Here is a 17696-nt window from a genome sequence, read left to right as displayed (position 1 = left end):
CATTGTCCCAAACAGTTCTAATTTAGTTTCCAAAACCTGTTCCAAAACCTTTGTGGCTTGTCCACATGACTTTTGGCATACTGCAGTCGACTTTTCTTGTTCTTTGGAGTCAGCAAGGGGGTGCGTCTGGGCGTTCTGGCATGGAGGTCTTCGTTATGCAGTGCGCGCCTTATTGTCTGAGCTGAAACTTCAGTGCCCACATCTGACAGGTCTTTTTTCAGTTCCTTAGCAGTCACGCGGGGATTTTTCTCCACATTACGCTTCAGGTAGCGCACAGCAGTCGCGGTCAGGATCTTCTTTCTGCCACGACCAGGTAACGTTTCCACTGTGCCCTTTAACTTGAACTTGCGAATGATACTTCCGATAGTGTCTCTTGGAATATTTAACAACTTTGCAATCTTTTTATATCCATTGCCATTCTTGTGAAGAGCAATAACCTCTTCTCTTGTCTTCTGGGACCATTCTCTTGCCTTCACCATGCTTGGAAACACACCAGTAGATGTCTAGAAGGAGCTGAGTATCACAGTCCTTTTAAATCTGCCTAATTGGTGCTTATCATGCTTGATTGCTGCTCATTGACATCCACAGATGTTTTCAATACCTGATGGAAAACACTGGAATGAACCTCTGTTCTTAGGAGTGGTAGTCGTAAAGGGGTTGAATAATTGTGTCAATGAAGAAATCACAAAAAGGCCATTTAATACTTTATGACAAAAAAAATTGATGCTATCTTAGTTGCATTTAGTTCTTTAACAAGTCCTTGTAAGATTTCATTATGAACACAATTACAAATGTGCACTGAATTCCATAAAACCCTTCGCAGCATTGGGGGTTGAATAAATTTGATCACAACTGTACTAATGCATTAGTTAACATGAACAACACATGAAGTAACACATTAACAATAATTAACTAATGTTAAGTAAACATGTAACAGTTGCGGTTCCTGTTTTGGTTCTTTGTTGCTCGCACCCTTTTAGAGCTTTAGTGTTAGTGTATGTAAATCAGTACAATGTAATATATTCCTATAAGGTCGCACCAATATGTTACATTCTGATGTATGTTATGTAATATATTCATTTAAGGTCGCACCAATATGTTACATTCTGATGTATGTTATGTAATATATTCCTTTAAGGTCGCACCAATATGTTACATTCTGATGTATGTTATGTAATATATTCCTATAAGGTCGCACCAATATGTTACATACTGATGTATGTTATGTACATTTGTCTTTGTGTCTTGCACATGCCATTCTCCACACTGCAGTCATGAACTCACCTACCAGTTTTTATTACTTCTGCTTAATTTGTGATGTCATGCAAATGTGTGACACTTTTAACAAGTCATCAGGCATTTACAAATTGTAAAAATTAACAGAAAACATAACAAAAATAATATGATTTATGAGACTCCATGCTTAAAGTCTCACGGAAGACAAAATTCAAGACTAATCTCTGCACTGTAAAAAAAACCTACATAAAAAAAACTACAGAAAAAAATGTAAATAAATTTATAGTGATTAAAATCACTGCTAAATTACAGTAATAATCTGTCTGTTACGGTGACAGCTCCGGATCCTTCCCTGTGGGTGTGGTGCTTCGTTGTCTTCGTGTCGTTATGTCCATGTTTGTAGTTCTGTGGGTGTGGGTTGTCCGTGAGCGTGTTCGTAGTCTCACCTGTGCCTTGTCTCGAGATCACGTGGGTAAGTGTTGATCACCTATTTAATGTGCGTTCGCGCAGTGTCTTGTGCTCGTCTTTGTCTAAAGCTTCGTGTCTGCGTGAGAGTCGCATGTTTGTGCTCATCATCCGCACGGAGTTTACGTCTTTGTGTATTAAACGTTTCATGTTCACAGTACAACGCTCGTCGTGTCTCCTCCTTCGAGCGCGTTACAGAAAGACGAGCCCAAAAGATGCCGGGGTACAAAGCAGCACGGAAGAAGGAGAAGAAGGTCAAGCGCCGTCACACCTCTTCCCTTGCGCGTCGCTGCGCAATGCCAGTACCCATCATCCGCACGGAGTTTACGTCTTTGTGTATTAAACGTTTCATGTTCACAGTACAACGCTCGTCGTGTCTCCTCCTTCGAGCGCGTTACAGAAAGACGAGCCCAAAAGATGCCGGGGTACAAAGCAGCACGGAAGAAGGAGAAGAAGGTCAAGCGCCGTCACACCTCTTCCCTTGCGCGTCGCTGCGCAATGCCAGTACCCAATGGGGAGATGCAGCAGGACCCAGTATGTGCACGCCTGCTGCGTTAAGCTCAGGTGGCCGAAGATAAAGCAGAGGCAGCGTGCTTGCTGCTAGCCGCTGAGAGGCTGTGGGACGTGGGGCGCGGCGCTCCAACCCAGGCATTCCCCGAGGAGGAGTCTGATGCGCCAATTGTGTTGGGTGTAGGTGCTTTCGCCCTGACCCCTCCCGAGTATGAGTTCAGGAGCGACGAGTCCGGAGAGGAAGAGAGCCCCCCCCCCCCCCCCCCCCCCCCCCCTCCATTTATTCAGAGGAGGAGAGCGAGGGCGAGACCAGCTGTGTCCCCTCCATTCCCTCAGCTCCCCAGACGTCCGAAGAGGTAAAGGTCAGCCCCCCGTCATCGTTATACTCTGAGCCGACGGTGTATTACGGGGAGAGCGACGAGGACACCAGCCCTATTCCCTCCAGCCACACAATCTCCACCAAGCGCCACGGTGCGGAGGAAGAGGTCAGCCCTCCCCCTTGCATCTTCTCGGCTCCCACAGAGTATTACGGGGAGGGAGAGGATGTCAGCTGCCCTCCGTCCGTTTGTGCATCACCCTCGGAACACGACAACAAGAGGGAGGGGGAGGACAGCGCCTCTGGGTGTTCAGGGAACACTGTTCACCTCGGGAAGGAGGTTCCTCGGTCCCCCTCAGCGGTGAGCAGCATCTGCCGTTCCCGCGACTCGGCCACGGAAGAACCGATGTCCGTGGGTCAGAGCGTCTCAGAGGAGGAGGAGGAGATGGAGACGGTGGAGGGTGAAGCACCGGTGACTCCGGGAGCGCAAGAGGGTCTCGGCATGAACCTCGGTCCAAGTTGGGGGTTCGGCGCGCCTCTGGAGACGGCACGGATACCCGCCAGCACGTGGCGCCGAGTCTCGGCTCCGGTGGCGCCCAAGAAGGCGGCCGATGCTCCTTGAGGGAGGCCACCGGACGCACCGAAAAGCGCAACGGGCACTGTATACGCGGCGCCCAGGACTGCCGGCTTCCTGCCGACGCTGTTGCGGAGCGAATTTTGAAATTGTTTTCTAAAGTATAATAATCTATTTATGTGCTAATCTTTACCTTTTGCCTTCCTAGATCAATTTTACAGGTTTTATTCCGGCCGCTGACCAACTTTCTGCCCTCACAAATCAGCTAGCGTAAGTTTATATATCGGCTAGACACGGTAAGTGTTTTGATTTATTCATGGCTGGTGTTGGTTTGTTTCCCTGCTCAGAGTGTGGCATGTTTAGTCTAGACCCTTTCGCCACCGACAGTAATAGTGATAGTATTTGTGAGCGGTGCAAACTAGTTAATTCTCTCGTGGCAAAAGTTGAAAGTTTAGAGCGCCGCGTCCACTCATTATTGAGGGATAGAGAGACAGGGTCTGTAGCAGCTGTGGACGCGCCAGGGAGAACTAGCGCCTCCGCGACTCCGGCGATAGAGCCCTCACAGCGGGGCGAATGGGTGACGTCTCGCCGGCGTAGTCGGAGAGCGAGGGCTGCAGCTACCGCTAATGCCAGCGCTAGCCCACCAGAGCACCACTCCCCGGTTCACGTGTCCAACAGGTTTGCCCCGCTCAGTGCTACACCTGCTGAGGAGACTCTGGTGATAGGAGACTCTATAGTCCGACACGTGAAAATCGCTATTCCTGTAGGGGCACCAGCGGTTACAGTCAGCTGTTTACCGGGAGCCAGAGCGCTGGACATTAGTGGCAACCTTAGACTGTTAGCCCATAGGAGATTCTCTAGGATAGTTATACATGTAGGGGCCAACGATATACGTCTGCGGCAGTCAGAGGTGACTAAGGTTAATGTTAAAGAGGTGGTTAAATTAGCCCAGACGATGTCCGATGCCGTAATCTGCTCTGGCCCCATCCCAATGCGGTGCGGCGATGAGCAATACAGCAGGCTCACGTCGCTAAACCGCTGGATGTCCAAGTAGTGCTCCGAAAATCAAGTGGGCTTTATTAATAATTGGAAAGAGTTCGAGGGCAAGCCTGGTCTTTTAGGCAGGGCGACGAGGACATGTTCCAGTCTGTGTGTCAGCCCCTGTGTGTCAGCCCCAGTGGTTCACCCCACCCGGGATGGCGCTGCCCTGTTATCCTGCAGCATAGCCCGTAGTCTGTTAGTTAGTGGGCAGTGTAGTACTAGGAGCTGCTGACTGTCCAGAGTCGCGACCAGGCCGCAGACTAACGGGTTAAACCTGTCTGCGAGCTGCTTAGAGGCGTCACCAAGATCCCATAGGATTGAGATTGTGTCTGTGCCCCGGGTTAAACTAAATCATAAGAAAATAGTCCGTCCTAAGTTTTTAACTAATATTCAGACTTCACATCAAATTATTACAACCTATATGACCGATCTAAAAATTGGATTAATCAATATTCGATCGCTCAACTCGAAAGCAGTTTTTATGAATGAACTTATAACAGACCAGAAAATTGATATTCTATGTCTAACTGAAACGTGGATTCAATCTGGTGATTATTTAACTCTAAACGAAGCCACTCCTGTGGGATATAGTTATATACATAGACCTAGATTTTCAGGCAGAGGAGGAGGAATATGTATAATCTATCGTGATTGTTTAGAAATTCATCAGAAGTACTTAGATATCTCAAACTCATTTGAGATGCAGTCTATTAATGTAATTAGTCCATCTGAAAATAAAAGTACATTTTCCCTAACTAATGTATACAGACCACCAGGGCCTTACTCAGATTTCTTAAACGATTTCACCGATTTTGCAGCAAATTTAGCAGTATGTAGTGACAAAATAATAATAGTAGGAGACTTTAACATACACTTTGATAATGCGGAGGATCCACTGACAAGGGCTTTTACCTCTGTATTGAACTCTGTCGGCATTAAACAAAACGTAGTAGGACCTACACATTATCGAAATCATACCCTAGATCTAATCTTAACGCTGGGTATCGACGTAGATAATATAAATATACTTCCGCAAACCGTAGCAATCTCCGATCACTATTTAGTCCAATGTGAGATTCATCTTAACATAAATACCCGCCCGTCTCCTCTGCAGTGTATAAAGCGCTCGATAATTTCATCAACAGCAACACAGTTTATTGAAACCCTCCCTGACTTAACTGCTTTAGCCCACTCGCCATCCGATCCAGAAGAGTTAGATAGTCTAACCGACTGCTTAGAGAATACCTGCAGATCAGCTCTAGATATAGTAGCTCCATTAAAATATAAAAAAGCTAGATCCAAACAGCTCGCCCCGTGGTACACTGACCAAACTAGAAACTTAAAACAAATAGCACGTAAATTAGAGCGGAAATGGCGATCCACTAAATTGGAAGTATTCCATTGTGCCTGGAAGGATAGCATTATTGAGTACAAACGGGCTCTCACTAAAGCACGCTCAGCATACTTAGCCTCACTGATAGAGAAAAATAAAAACAACCCTAGATTTCTTTTTAATACTATTTCTAAACTTACAAAAAATCAAGCAGGCACAGAACCTCAGATTCCAGTAAACCTCACTAGTAATGTATTTATAGATTTCTTTGATAATAAAATAGAGAATATTAGACAAAATATAAAACCCTTTATTAGCAATACAACTGGTATGTCATCTGGTTTGGCTGATATTGATTTAAATTACATACCGGGAGAAAAACTTGATGCTTTTCATCCACTCCCACAATCAGAATTAGAGAAAATAATTTCTTCCTTAAATTGTACTACCTGCACACTAGACTCAGTTCCCTCAAAGTTATTAAAAGAGGTATTACCAGCTGTAACTAAACCTCTTCTAACTATAGTTAACTCTTCCATTACAATAGGTCATGTGCCCAAATCATGTAAATTAGCAATTATTAAACCTCTAATCAAGAAACCAAATCTTGATCCGACTGTGCTATCTAATTATAGACCCATTTCAAACACATCATTTATATCTAAGATCATAGAAAAAGCTGTTGTCCAGCAATTATGCCTATATCTGCATAGGAATCACATATTTGAAAAGTTCCAATCTGATTTTAGGCCCCATCACAGTACTGAAACAGCATTAGTTAAAGTAACAAATGATCTCCTCCTTGCTTCAGATCAAGGCTATGTATCACTGTTAGTGCTTCTTGATCGTAGTGCAGCATTCGACACAATTGATCATAGGATCTTGCTAGAAAGGTTAGAACGCTGGGTTGGAGTCTCTGGCACAGCCCTTTCATGGTTTTATTGTTACTTAACAAATCGCTATCAGTTTGTAGAGCTCAATAATATTCCATCCAAACGTACAATAGTCAGTGATGTCAGTAACGCGTTACTTAGTAACGCGTTACTCTAATCTTACCACTTTTTTCGGTAACGAGTAATATAACGCGCTACTATTTCCAGTCCAGTAATCAGATTAAAGTTACTTATCCAAATAACTGTGCGTTACTATTTATATTTTCCCTAGTAAAATATATATTTTTGCTTTCTTCTTGGCTCAGTTCTACTTTTGCGTCTGACCGTAGCGCTCGACTCCGCACGCGACCCTGTGAGAGCGCGAGCACGTTTTACACGTCATTCTGTGCAGTGTCCTCCCGTAACGATATGTGGTAGTGTAAAGAAACACCCCTTAAAAACAGGGGAAGGAACATTTACCTGATGAATTTTAATGTTGCTTTGTGTTCCACGTTTGAAAAGTGCTGGAATTTTGACTAACGTCGCCTACTTTAAATTGCTTAAAATTGTAATGGTATTTGGTTTCACAAGCTGTCTGACTGAACTGGGGTGGGTTTCCCGAAACGTTCGTAGCGCTAAGTACTTCTTAACCTCGTACGTTTCATAAGAGGTTACGAAGTACTTGGCGCTACGAATGTTTCGGAAACCCCACCCCAGTTCGCTTGTATTACGTTTACAAATAAATTTACAAATAATACCGCGCAGCTACACAAACGTAATGTCAGGAGATACTGTAGCGACTCCTACTCCTCACGGCGAGTCTCACCCTTTAAGTGACACTGGGGGGGGGGGGGGCGGAGCCTGCGCGAGCCAGGGTTGCGTTATCAATAAAGTTTCCCTCCTCGGGATTTTTGAATTAAGCAGTTTCTGCCTCGGTTACCGAACCTGCTTCAATACATTGTTACTGTTAAAATGCACTTCCAATAAAGTGAGTATTGGAAAAATTTATTTTGCTGCTGAATTTAACTATTAAAGTAACTTGTAATCTAACGTAGTTACTTTTAAAATCAAGTAATATGTAACGTAACTAAGTTACTTTTAAAAGGAGTAATCAGTAATCAGTAATCGGATTACTTTCTCAAGGTAACTTAGCCATCACTGACAATAGTTAAATATGGGGTCCCGCAAGGCTCCATCTTAGGACCACTATTATTTACATTATATATGCTACCATTGGGTACAGTTATAAACAAACATGGTGTCAATTTTCACTGCTATGCAGATGACACTCAACTTTACATATCAGCCAAACCTGATGACAAACTCAGTTTAGGAAAAATTGAGGCCTGTGTAAGAGATGTTAAATGCTGGATGTCTAAATGAGGACAAAACAGAAGTTCTCCTTGTGGGCCCTAAGGCCGCAAGACAAAAAATTCCAAATGTAATGCTTAATCTTGCAGAGTATCCCATTACACCTGGCACAGTAGCCAAAAACCTAGGCGTCATACTCGACTCCGACCTATCATTTGATAAATACATAGATAATACTACTAGGATAGCATTTCTACATCTCCGCAACATTGCCAAATTAAGAAATGCATTATCACAGGATGATGCAGAAAAATTGGTGCACGCCTTTGTTAGCTCTAGATTAGACTACTGCAATTCACTACTGTCAGGATGTTCAAATAGGAATCTAAATAAACTTCAAATAGTTCAAAATGCCGCAGCCAGAGTTCTGACCAGAACTAGAAAATTTCAGCATATTAGACCAGTCCTATCAGCCCTGCATTGGCTCCCAGTTAAATTTCGTATTGATTTAAAAATTCTATTATTAACATATAAAGCACTACACGGGCTTGCTCCTGAATACCTCCAGGAACTTATTTCCTACTATGAACCCCCACGTCAACTAAGATCACAGGGTGCTGGTCTTTTATTAGTTCCACAAATTAATAAGGTAACAGCAGGGGGAAGAGCCTTTTCTTATAAGGCCCCCCAGCTTTGGAACAACCTCCCAAAATGCGTACGGGACTCTGACACAGTCACAATCTTTAAGTCTAGGTTGAAAACCCACCTATTTGGTTTAGCGTTTGATAATTAACATCCCCCCTTAGATAAAGCCAGCCACCTACTGCCTGACCGGATGAGCCTACACCATGATGGACATTATTACATCTATTTCCTTTTCTTTATTTCTTTCTGTCTAAATTGTTGTTGTTGTCATGGTGACCGGTGTCGGCCAGAGGAGGATGGGTTCCCCCCCTGAGTCTTGGTTCCTCTCAAGGTTTCTTCCTCATGCAAAACTAGGGAGTTTTTCTTTGCCACTGTCGCCCTTGGCTTGCTCACTGGGGGCTAGGACTCGGCACTTGTAAAGCTGCTTTGTGACAACAACTGTTGTAAAAAGCGCTATATAAATAAAATTTGATTGATTGATTGATTGACTGGAGGTACTCTGCCGCCTATTCCGCCTGCTTCGCCCGCTCCGCTTGCAATCCCAGGAGGGGTGGCGCCACCACTAGCGCTCTGGCAGGCAGCCCAACCGTTGTCATGGCTGCCTGTTCCAGTCTGTGTGTCAGCCCCAGTGGTTCTCCCGAACCCCCTGTTCCCTCTTGTGCCCTTTGTGTTTAATGTTCCTGTGTGCGTGTTTGTGCTTGTGCCCGTGTTGAATGTATTTTCCCCTGTCTTCCCAGGGAGGGTGTACTAGGGCTGTTCGCGGCGGTTCCCACCATTGGGGGAGACGGCTCTCGGAGGCTCGTGATCCCAGCGGCTCTGGACCTGCCCATCGTTGTTGGTTCGGGGCTTTCCAGCTGCGCGGGACGCTCCGGGAGTAGCGAGCCCCTGGCGGGGGGGTTCTGTTGCGGTGACAGCTCCGGACCCTTCCCTGTGGGCGTGCCGCTACGTTGTCTTCGTGTCGTTATGTCCATGTTTGTAGTTCCGTGGGTGTGGGTTGTCCGTGAGCGTGTTCGTAGTCTCACCTGTGCCTTGTCTCGAGATCACGTGGGTATGTGTTGATCACCTATTTAATGTGCGTTTGCGCAGTGTCTTGTGCTCGTCTTTGTCTAAAGCTTCGTGTCTGCGTGAGTGTCGGATGTTTGTGCTCATCCTCCGCATGGAGTTTACGTCTTTGTGTATTAAATGTTTCATGTTCACCGTACGTCGCTCGTCGTGTCTCCTCCTTCGAGCGCGTTACACTGTGAAGTTTACACAAATTGAATGTTAATTTTGCATAGCAGTGTTGTACATAAAAATACCCTTTCCTGTATTTTTTATCTCTAATAAATGTCTACTACGTCATATCAAACAAAAAACTAATTTAAACTAGTAAAACCATAGTAAAATTTAGTATTTGAAATAAAAGCTATTTGGTGTTGTCACGTTACAGACCCCGACCCCTCCCTTTTGGGCGTGTGTTTACGTTGTCTACGTCTAGTCATCTGCGTCTGTGGATCTCCGTGGGTGCGGTTATGTCTTGTGTTAATCTGTCTCACCTGTGGCTCGTCTCGTCATCACTCGGAGTTTATGTGGTTTGTCTATTTAATGTGCGTTCGCGCAGTGTCCTGTGCTCGTCTTTGTTTAACTGTAACACGTTCATTGTATTCGTGTTTTATGTGCGCTGTCTGCGCTTTATTTGTTGAATTAAAAGTAATGTTCTGTGGAAACGCTGATCTGTCCCTCGTCCTTCGCCATCCCGCGAGCGTCACAGGTGTATTTTGTTAGCAATAAGATTACACTGTAAGAGTTACTTCTTAAACCTGGAAATCTCCATGGGATTTGCCTGGTTAAATAACAGTAAATAAAAATAATTACCAGTACTACTACTACTAATACTACTACTACTACTACCATGCAAAAAGTAACATTATGGAATGAGAGGATCATATCACTTTTTTGAAAACTATTTTCCTCAGTTGTTAACAAGTCAGTAGGCCAATGTATTCTGTGACTATGACTTAATGCAAAATGAAAAGCTGCAGATTAGCTTCTTTAAATCAGAAAGATTTTAAATTTACAAAATTTTCAAGTGCCAGGCAAAAAACTGAAAGCAGATTAAATGTAAATATTCACAAGTTATCTTAACACTTCAAATTAAAAAACATATCCAAACTGCTGTAATTACGTAACACAAATTTTAGATTTTGTTGCAGTACTTCAACAAACAGTCCACAAAGCAACAACTTGTAATACCTTTTCTTCAACAAAACAGTCCAAACAGTCAAAGCAGAAACTTCAAGTACTTTTTATCCTACGAACAGTATCAGGTTGAGGACTCAGGGGTTCAGGTTGAGATGACGCTTAGTTTTTATTCTCCACTTTGGTTCCCTTTTCTGGATTTATAGTGAAAAAACACCTGTTGGGAAAAAAAGAGATTATAAGTATTTTGAAGTTTTAGTTTAAAGTAAAATATAAATAATTGTATAGTATTACGAATTAAAACCAAGCCATATTTACTCACCTTTGAAGAAATTCCAGAGTTGAAGCCAGCTCAGATGGATAATGGATGTTGAAACAGTAGTAGCTCCCGAACATCAGGCACAACGCAGAAATGAAGGAGGGGATGTTTGGGTTGATAAGGGTCTGATCGAGCCTCAGCATGTACCTTGTTGAGGAATAGCATGATTGTCCTATAAAAAAATAATTGAACAAGATATATTATGTGCTACACTCACATGATAAAATCCATTAGTAGTACAATTTAACAAATGAGATATGAAACAGACTCACCACAGACAGTGATGGCTGCTGTTAGAGACACCTGCTCCAGCTGCACATCTTCTGCCAGACTTGTTTCATCTACATAGAAGAATATGGACTCCTCCTTCTCATCAAAGTAGCTGAGAAGAAGCAGGACCATCTCTTTCACATCCTGTGAGCAGCCACTCTGCTGTCCCCGCAACCTCTGAAGTCTTGCGTAGGTCTGAAGGAACTTCTTATTCTTCTTGACACAAACAGTGGTCAGGTAGTTGAGGAGCCTTTTCCCCTTTAAATCCAAATTGCATATAAATGTCTCTTTGAGGTTGATCCCAGTGACTTCCTTAAAGTGGACTGACATGCCAATTTCATCAAACAAAAATGGCCAGTCCTCTCTGAGGAACTTGATACATTTACCTTGGTTGACATGTTGGCGCTGTGTGTAAAAAGTGGACTTCATAAGACCTTTCACCTCCTCTGGATTGGCATCAGACTGTTGAAACATCTCCTTGAGTTTTTCCATCTTTTGCTGCTGGCTTTTTTGAGTTTCTTCACGAGGCAGGAATTGTACATTCCATTTAATGCATCCGTAAATGTCCTGCATTGCTGCTCTCTCTTCTAATGGGATCTCATCTGTGTCATCTGAGTTACTCTCATGTTTTCTTTTTCTTATTTTGGGTGTTGAAGTGCGTCTCACATTTTCAATTCTGTTTTGCAACTGTTTGACAAGGTAATGGTAGCCTGTGCCTACAATGTCTCCAAATCTAGTAAAGATTTGGGGTATTTTGACACCATTTTTTTTTTGCGACATCGGTTGAATGCTTTTTACCTACGTGAGGGCATTTTTCCATTATCTCAGTCACAACAATCCGGACCATCTGTCTCCTGAGTTTTGGGCCTGGCCTTTTCCCCCACTCCAAAGGTTGCATCAGTTCCTCTGGAAATTTAGTCTATGTAATTTCAAAGTTGTCCTCCCAGGGTGTGTCAAGTTCTGTGCTGCTAGACGAGGTGGATGATGAACTTTGGGGTGAAACTGATGACAGCGATGACAGCGATTGGTCAATCAATGACAGCGATTGGTCAGGTGAGGCTTCAGACAAAAGTGAGCTGTTTTCAGAGTCTGGTCTTTAAATGACAGAAAGGAAAAAAAAATTTACAATGTACAATATGACAAGATGTCTATGCCTGTTTAGAACATTGTGCATGGGGTGCCAAATGTAAAATAAAATGTGAAAACATTTCACTAACACATTTTTTATTAATTAGATCATAAACCAAGTGTAAAAAAAATTCTAAAATTTTATTATTTAGCTCACTGTTCTTACAACGTAGCTAACTTTTATTAAATGTTACATTCAAATGTTAAAAAATTTATTTAAATATGATGTCATCATCCTGAGACAATAGCAACTGCTAGCCCTCCGATGCAACTAAAGCTTCTCTACAAGACATTGTCTCAGGATGATGAAGCCATAACACAAGCCCAGCACCAACAGCAAAGGCTGGATTCCTTTCCAAAATACCTAAATGTGACATTCAACATCTAACTTCAACATTTAACTTTCACAATTAGATTTACACATTTAAATTTAGGATTTATTATTTACATTCATTTTGTAGCATTTAAATTTATTTAGTTCAAATTAGCTAAGAACAGCAAGCTAAATGACAGTAAAATGTTAGTAGAAAAATTGTAACACTAAGAATGTGAGTACAACAATGAAAAATGTTAGTGAAAAGTTTTTCATTTTATTTCACTCTTGGCACCCCATAATTGTGTGGCATTCTATTTTTGTTTCCAAACTGAAAGAAGTGTTCTGGCTTGAAGAGGTCTTAATACGGCCAACAGTGGCACGCGTTGCCGACCCATGGTGTAAACAAAAGCTCCGTTTGCAGCCTGCAGGAGGAACAATATTCATAACTTGTCGATGTACATCAAATATAGATTTACTTTTTCTCAGTCTAAAAATGATTTAGAGCCATGTTAAAATAGATTTAATTTGACTTGCGTTGATAGGTTTTGTTGTCAATGAATAATATTGCTTCACTACACCAGTTTTCCAATAATTTAAAGCTCTTAATGCATGTAACAAGTTGGCATACAGGTTCAACAAAGAACACCACTAAATCAAGGTTTTATTTATAGATTTATTGTGGTGTATTTCAATATAAATAAATCAATCAATCAAATTTTATTTATATAGAGCTTTTTACAACAGTTGTTGTCACAAAGCAGCTTTACAAGTGCCAAGTCCTAGCCCCCAGTGAGCAAGCCAAGGGTGACAGTGGCAAGTAAAAACTCCCTAGTTTTTTTGCATGAGGAAGAAACTTTGAGAGGAACCAAGACTCGGGGGGAACCCATCCTCCTCTGGCCAACACCGGTCACCATGACAACAACAACAATTTAGACAGAAAGAAGGAAAGAAAAGGAAAAAGATGTAATAATGTCCATCTTGGTGTAGGCATCCGGTTAGAAGGTGGCCGGCCCAGGATGGATCGCTTGTCTCTCCTTATCTCATTATTCCTCAAACAGGTGGGCAGCCATGTGGAGAAATGAAACAGGGAAAATCTTCAAAACAAGCACGTCTTATTTCAATTTTCTCATATCACAAAGTAGCCTAAACAATTACCATAGTTGAAAAGCTTTCAGTGGGAGTTAAATTCAGGTCCTCTGCTCTAGGCTAACTTCTTTTTGTCATTTTGCTTAGAAGTATAGTTTCTTTGAATTATTTATTGGGGGGATCAGTTTATTTTTTTAATATTGAGGGGTCCCCCTCCTGAAAATATCTTGATAACCACTATTTTGATTCTTCCATCAATCATGGAAAAAGTACAGCATAAAAGTTGTAAAATGACTTACTTACATGTTTTGTATTTTCAAAAACTCAAAAAAAAAATGTGAAAAAAAAAAATTCAAAAAAACTTTAGTTTTTCCAGTATTTCAATGTCATATTAACAAAATTGCTTCGTTATGGCTATTACTGTAACGGGCAGGGAGTGCGAAATAAAGTGGAAGCGATCACGCCAAGTCTCAGGGAAAAAGGATGGTTTAATTCAGAGCCGTATAGAGAGAGAGTCGCGACAACGGAAGTTCAAAACGCTTGATGGTCACGTGATTCACGGAGGCTTCAGATAGTTCCAGGAAGTTCAATTTGAGTGCACAAACACACAGACAGAACTGCGATTTGAGGATTATTCTGAACATATGGCGACCAACTTTAGGCTAATTTTAGAGCATATTGCTGTTTAATGCTTTGATTGTTTTATAATTGTTATATATTACGTTCATTTATATATTTAGAGGGACAGGAAGGGGTGAGAAATTCAGATTAGAATAATTTTCTAACATTAACATATCTTTAAATCATGGTTATTTCTGTAATCCCATGGTATTGGGGACCTAAGTAATCTAAATGACTAATGTACATTCTCTGACAGAAGGAAAATTTTCTTTGACTTCATTGTGCAGAAATATACTTTAAAAGGGTACATTAAAACAAATTACATTTACATCCAGACAGTATATGACATTAAAATACATTGATAAATTATATATATCTTGTCTTTTTAATACACACTTATTTACAGCAATTAATTCATTAAATAAATCTCTAATAATCTCAAATATGAACATCGTCAAGCAGTTTTTCTGTGTCTTTTCCTCCGTGTTGTTTGTGTAGTGTCCACCATGGTTTGCTGTGTTGCATGGGGATGCTCCAATCGAGCAAAAATGTATGGTTTCCCCACTGATATTGAGAGGAGAAAAAAATGGTTGTCTCAACTAAGCGGTAGCAATCTTACCCTCACTAAAGATTACAACAGCAAATATATATGTGAGGTAATCATCAAACACTGCATTAGCACTTTTCACAATAAACACACTATTGGAAAGCTTAATGCATCATTTATTAAAATACAGAATAGTGAACAAAAAAAATCAAAGACTCCAGACAGACTCGGGTGCAGGGTGAGGGTGCTATCTAGTTTCAGGCTCCATTGAATCCCCTATGGTTCTTTGGCTTAAAGAGAGAGAGGAGAAAAAGACAGGAGAAAATTATTATTATGAGTATTGATGTTATATGAATTTGAACTTGTTGCACATCCTTGGTTGTTTTTTACACGTGTAATGAGTGTATACGTATCCAGTAAGTGTTCTCTAATACTGTGTATTCACCCACTATGGGATATGTATATGGGTAGACAAAACTGAGTTGTCATGTGTGAGGAGTAAACTCACATCACTCTGCAGGCACATTTTGAGGCAGACCAGTTCATCAGAACCAAACAGGGCAAGACCAGGCTGAGAGCAGATGCTGTTCCCACCATTGTTGTGCATCGCCCCGCACTCAGAAAGAGGAAGCCCCCTGCACTACGATGCACCACTGGACCTGTAAAGACAGGGCCCATAGCTGCTGATCACAGCTATAGTGTTGACACAGGTATAATAAGTATGAACTCCTAATAATTATATTATTTCTTTAAGTGACAGAATATTTAAAACTTAATCACACTAAATAGTATATGTCTTTTATATCCAGCAGTTTCAAAAACTGAGTAAATACGTTAATAAAATAAAATAAAAATAAATAAAACGAAATAAAAAGGAAAATAAAATAAATAAAAGGATAAATAAATAAAATAAAAGGAAATAAAATGTTAGCTGGTACTCCAAAATGGATATCTTCATTTCACCTCCTCGACCCAACACACTCTACAATCATACTCAAATGTTATATTTAACCAATACTTAGCTACCCCGCAAAAACATCGCGTTTAGGTGAAATGGCATTAAGAGAGGAATTTACTATTAATAGGCTGTCGGTCGTTAATGTGAAATCTCGCTAACCGTATTCGCGTTGTCTTAGCATAGATTTAGTTCCCTAAATCTGCTTATTAAGAGGTGGATAATTCACTAAAATGATTTAATTCACATTTTAATGCACATGCTAATTTGATTCTGATGTCCTTATAATACACAATCTGATTTTTTAAGCGTACTAACCTGTAAAAGTGTATCACAGATGGTCCACTGCTCCAGTTTGACTGCGCTGCTCGTATTTGCTGCTAACTTCCGGGAACTATTGACAGGCTCCACGATCCGCCATTGCTGTAAAAAACTGGTCCATTGGAGTGAACGGAGTTGACGCGACTCTCTCTCTATATGGCTCTGGTTTAATTGAAAGTGCGCAAACCAAAAACCCGTGACATAGATCCGAATTAAGGATATAATGACTAGCGGTCAACTGGTACAAAGACAAGACATATATAGGCAAACAAACGACCCTCAGGTGAGACAAATCACGGGCTCCGCCCACCTGAGGGACACACACAACGTAACAAAATAACAACAACAGCCGCTGTGGACGGAGGCGATCGGTAGGGCCTCACCGTGACAATTACAACATTTTTTCTGTGTTTTTTTTATCACCATGTCTTATTTTAACAAATACATTTGATTATATTCACATATTGTTTTAGTAAAAATAAAATTAAAAAAATTGTTTGACAGTTCACAAAGGTTTACTGTGAATTAAACAAAACATTTATGCCTTCCAGTTTACAGTATTTTTCTGTTGTGGTTTTACATAGTTTTTATGTAAATTTCACGGCCATTTCACAGTGTAGTAATGCATCACTAAAACATTATTGGTTTTCACTTTACATCTTTACAAAGACAAATGTACATAACATACATCAGAATGTAACATATTGGGGTGACCTTAAAGGAATATATTACATTGTACTGATTTACATACGCTAACACTAAAGCTCTAAAAAGGTGCGAGCATCAAAGAGCCAAAACAGTAACTGTAACTGTTACATGTTTATTTAACGTTAGTTAATTATTGTTAATGTGTTACTTTGTGTTGTTCATTTTAACTAATGCATTACTTCATGTTAGTCAACACCACTTAGTCTGCACTTGATATAAACACAGCATTAACTAATGCAACTGTTACATGTTTATTTAATGTTAGTTAATTATTGTTGTTTTTTCACTCTTTTTTTATTATTTGCACAAAAACTGGGTCACAAATACAGAATAGTGCTGGGGAAAGGGGTTGTTGCAGAATAATCAAATAAACACACATATTGTGACGATGGGTGCGCCATTAAGGACGAGACACTGAATCCTCTTTGCAGCAAACGTCACGGAGCTTTAATACATACATATAGTGCGTATAGCGCACGTAGAACACTGAAGATATACAGAGACGTGTAAACATTAGACAACGACGAGCACAGGACACTGCGGGAATCCACTGACGCAGACTGACGCCCAAAAGGGAGGGACCGGGGTCCTCAACGTGACAAACGCCCCCTCCAAGGGCACTACCCGTCCCGGGGTGCCAACAGGACCGAGTGCCCCGAACCCACGACGATGGGCGGATCCGACGAGCTCAGTCCTGCGTCTAGGAGGTGACTGCCCCTGGCGAAGCGTCCGTCACGAATCGCCTAGCACACCCTCCCTGGGAAGACCGGGGAAAAGACGTTAGACACAGGCACGGTCACAAACACACAAACAGGCACGCTTACGCACATAGACACAAACATTCATCCTCCCCCTCGTCGTCATCGGGGTGATCCTCTTCCTCCGACTCCTCCTCCTCTTCTTCACCGTAGTCGATGGTGGTTTCGTCAATCACCGACGGAGGG

General features: G+C 41.6%; 1 long non-coding RNA gene across 1 annotated transcript; it reads right to left on the bottom strand.

Moving 5' to 3' along the window:
* Positions 1–14976: 14976 nt before the first annotated feature.
* LOC143527696 (uncharacterized) lies at positions 14977–16421 on the bottom strand. The gene is made up of 3 exons (XR_013134234.1): positions 16042–16421; positions 15277–15461; positions 14977–15058 (listed from the first exon to the last, which is right to left on the bottom strand). It is a non-coding gene; the product is annotated as an uncharacterized LOC143527696 (long non-coding RNA).
* Positions 16422–17696: the final 1275 nt, after the last annotated feature.

This window comes from Brachyhypopomus gauderio, chromosome 11 (assembly GCF_052324685.1).
Source record: "Brachyhypopomus gauderio isolate BG-103 chromosome 11, BGAUD_0.2, whole genome shotgun sequence".
In the NCBI taxonomy this organism is placed as follows: Eukaryota; Metazoa; Chordata; class Actinopteri; order Gymnotiformes; family Hypopomidae; genus Brachyhypopomus; species Brachyhypopomus gauderio.
The sequence above is the reverse complement of the archived record's forward strand: the minus strand, read 5'-3'. Positions and strand labels throughout refer to the sequence as shown.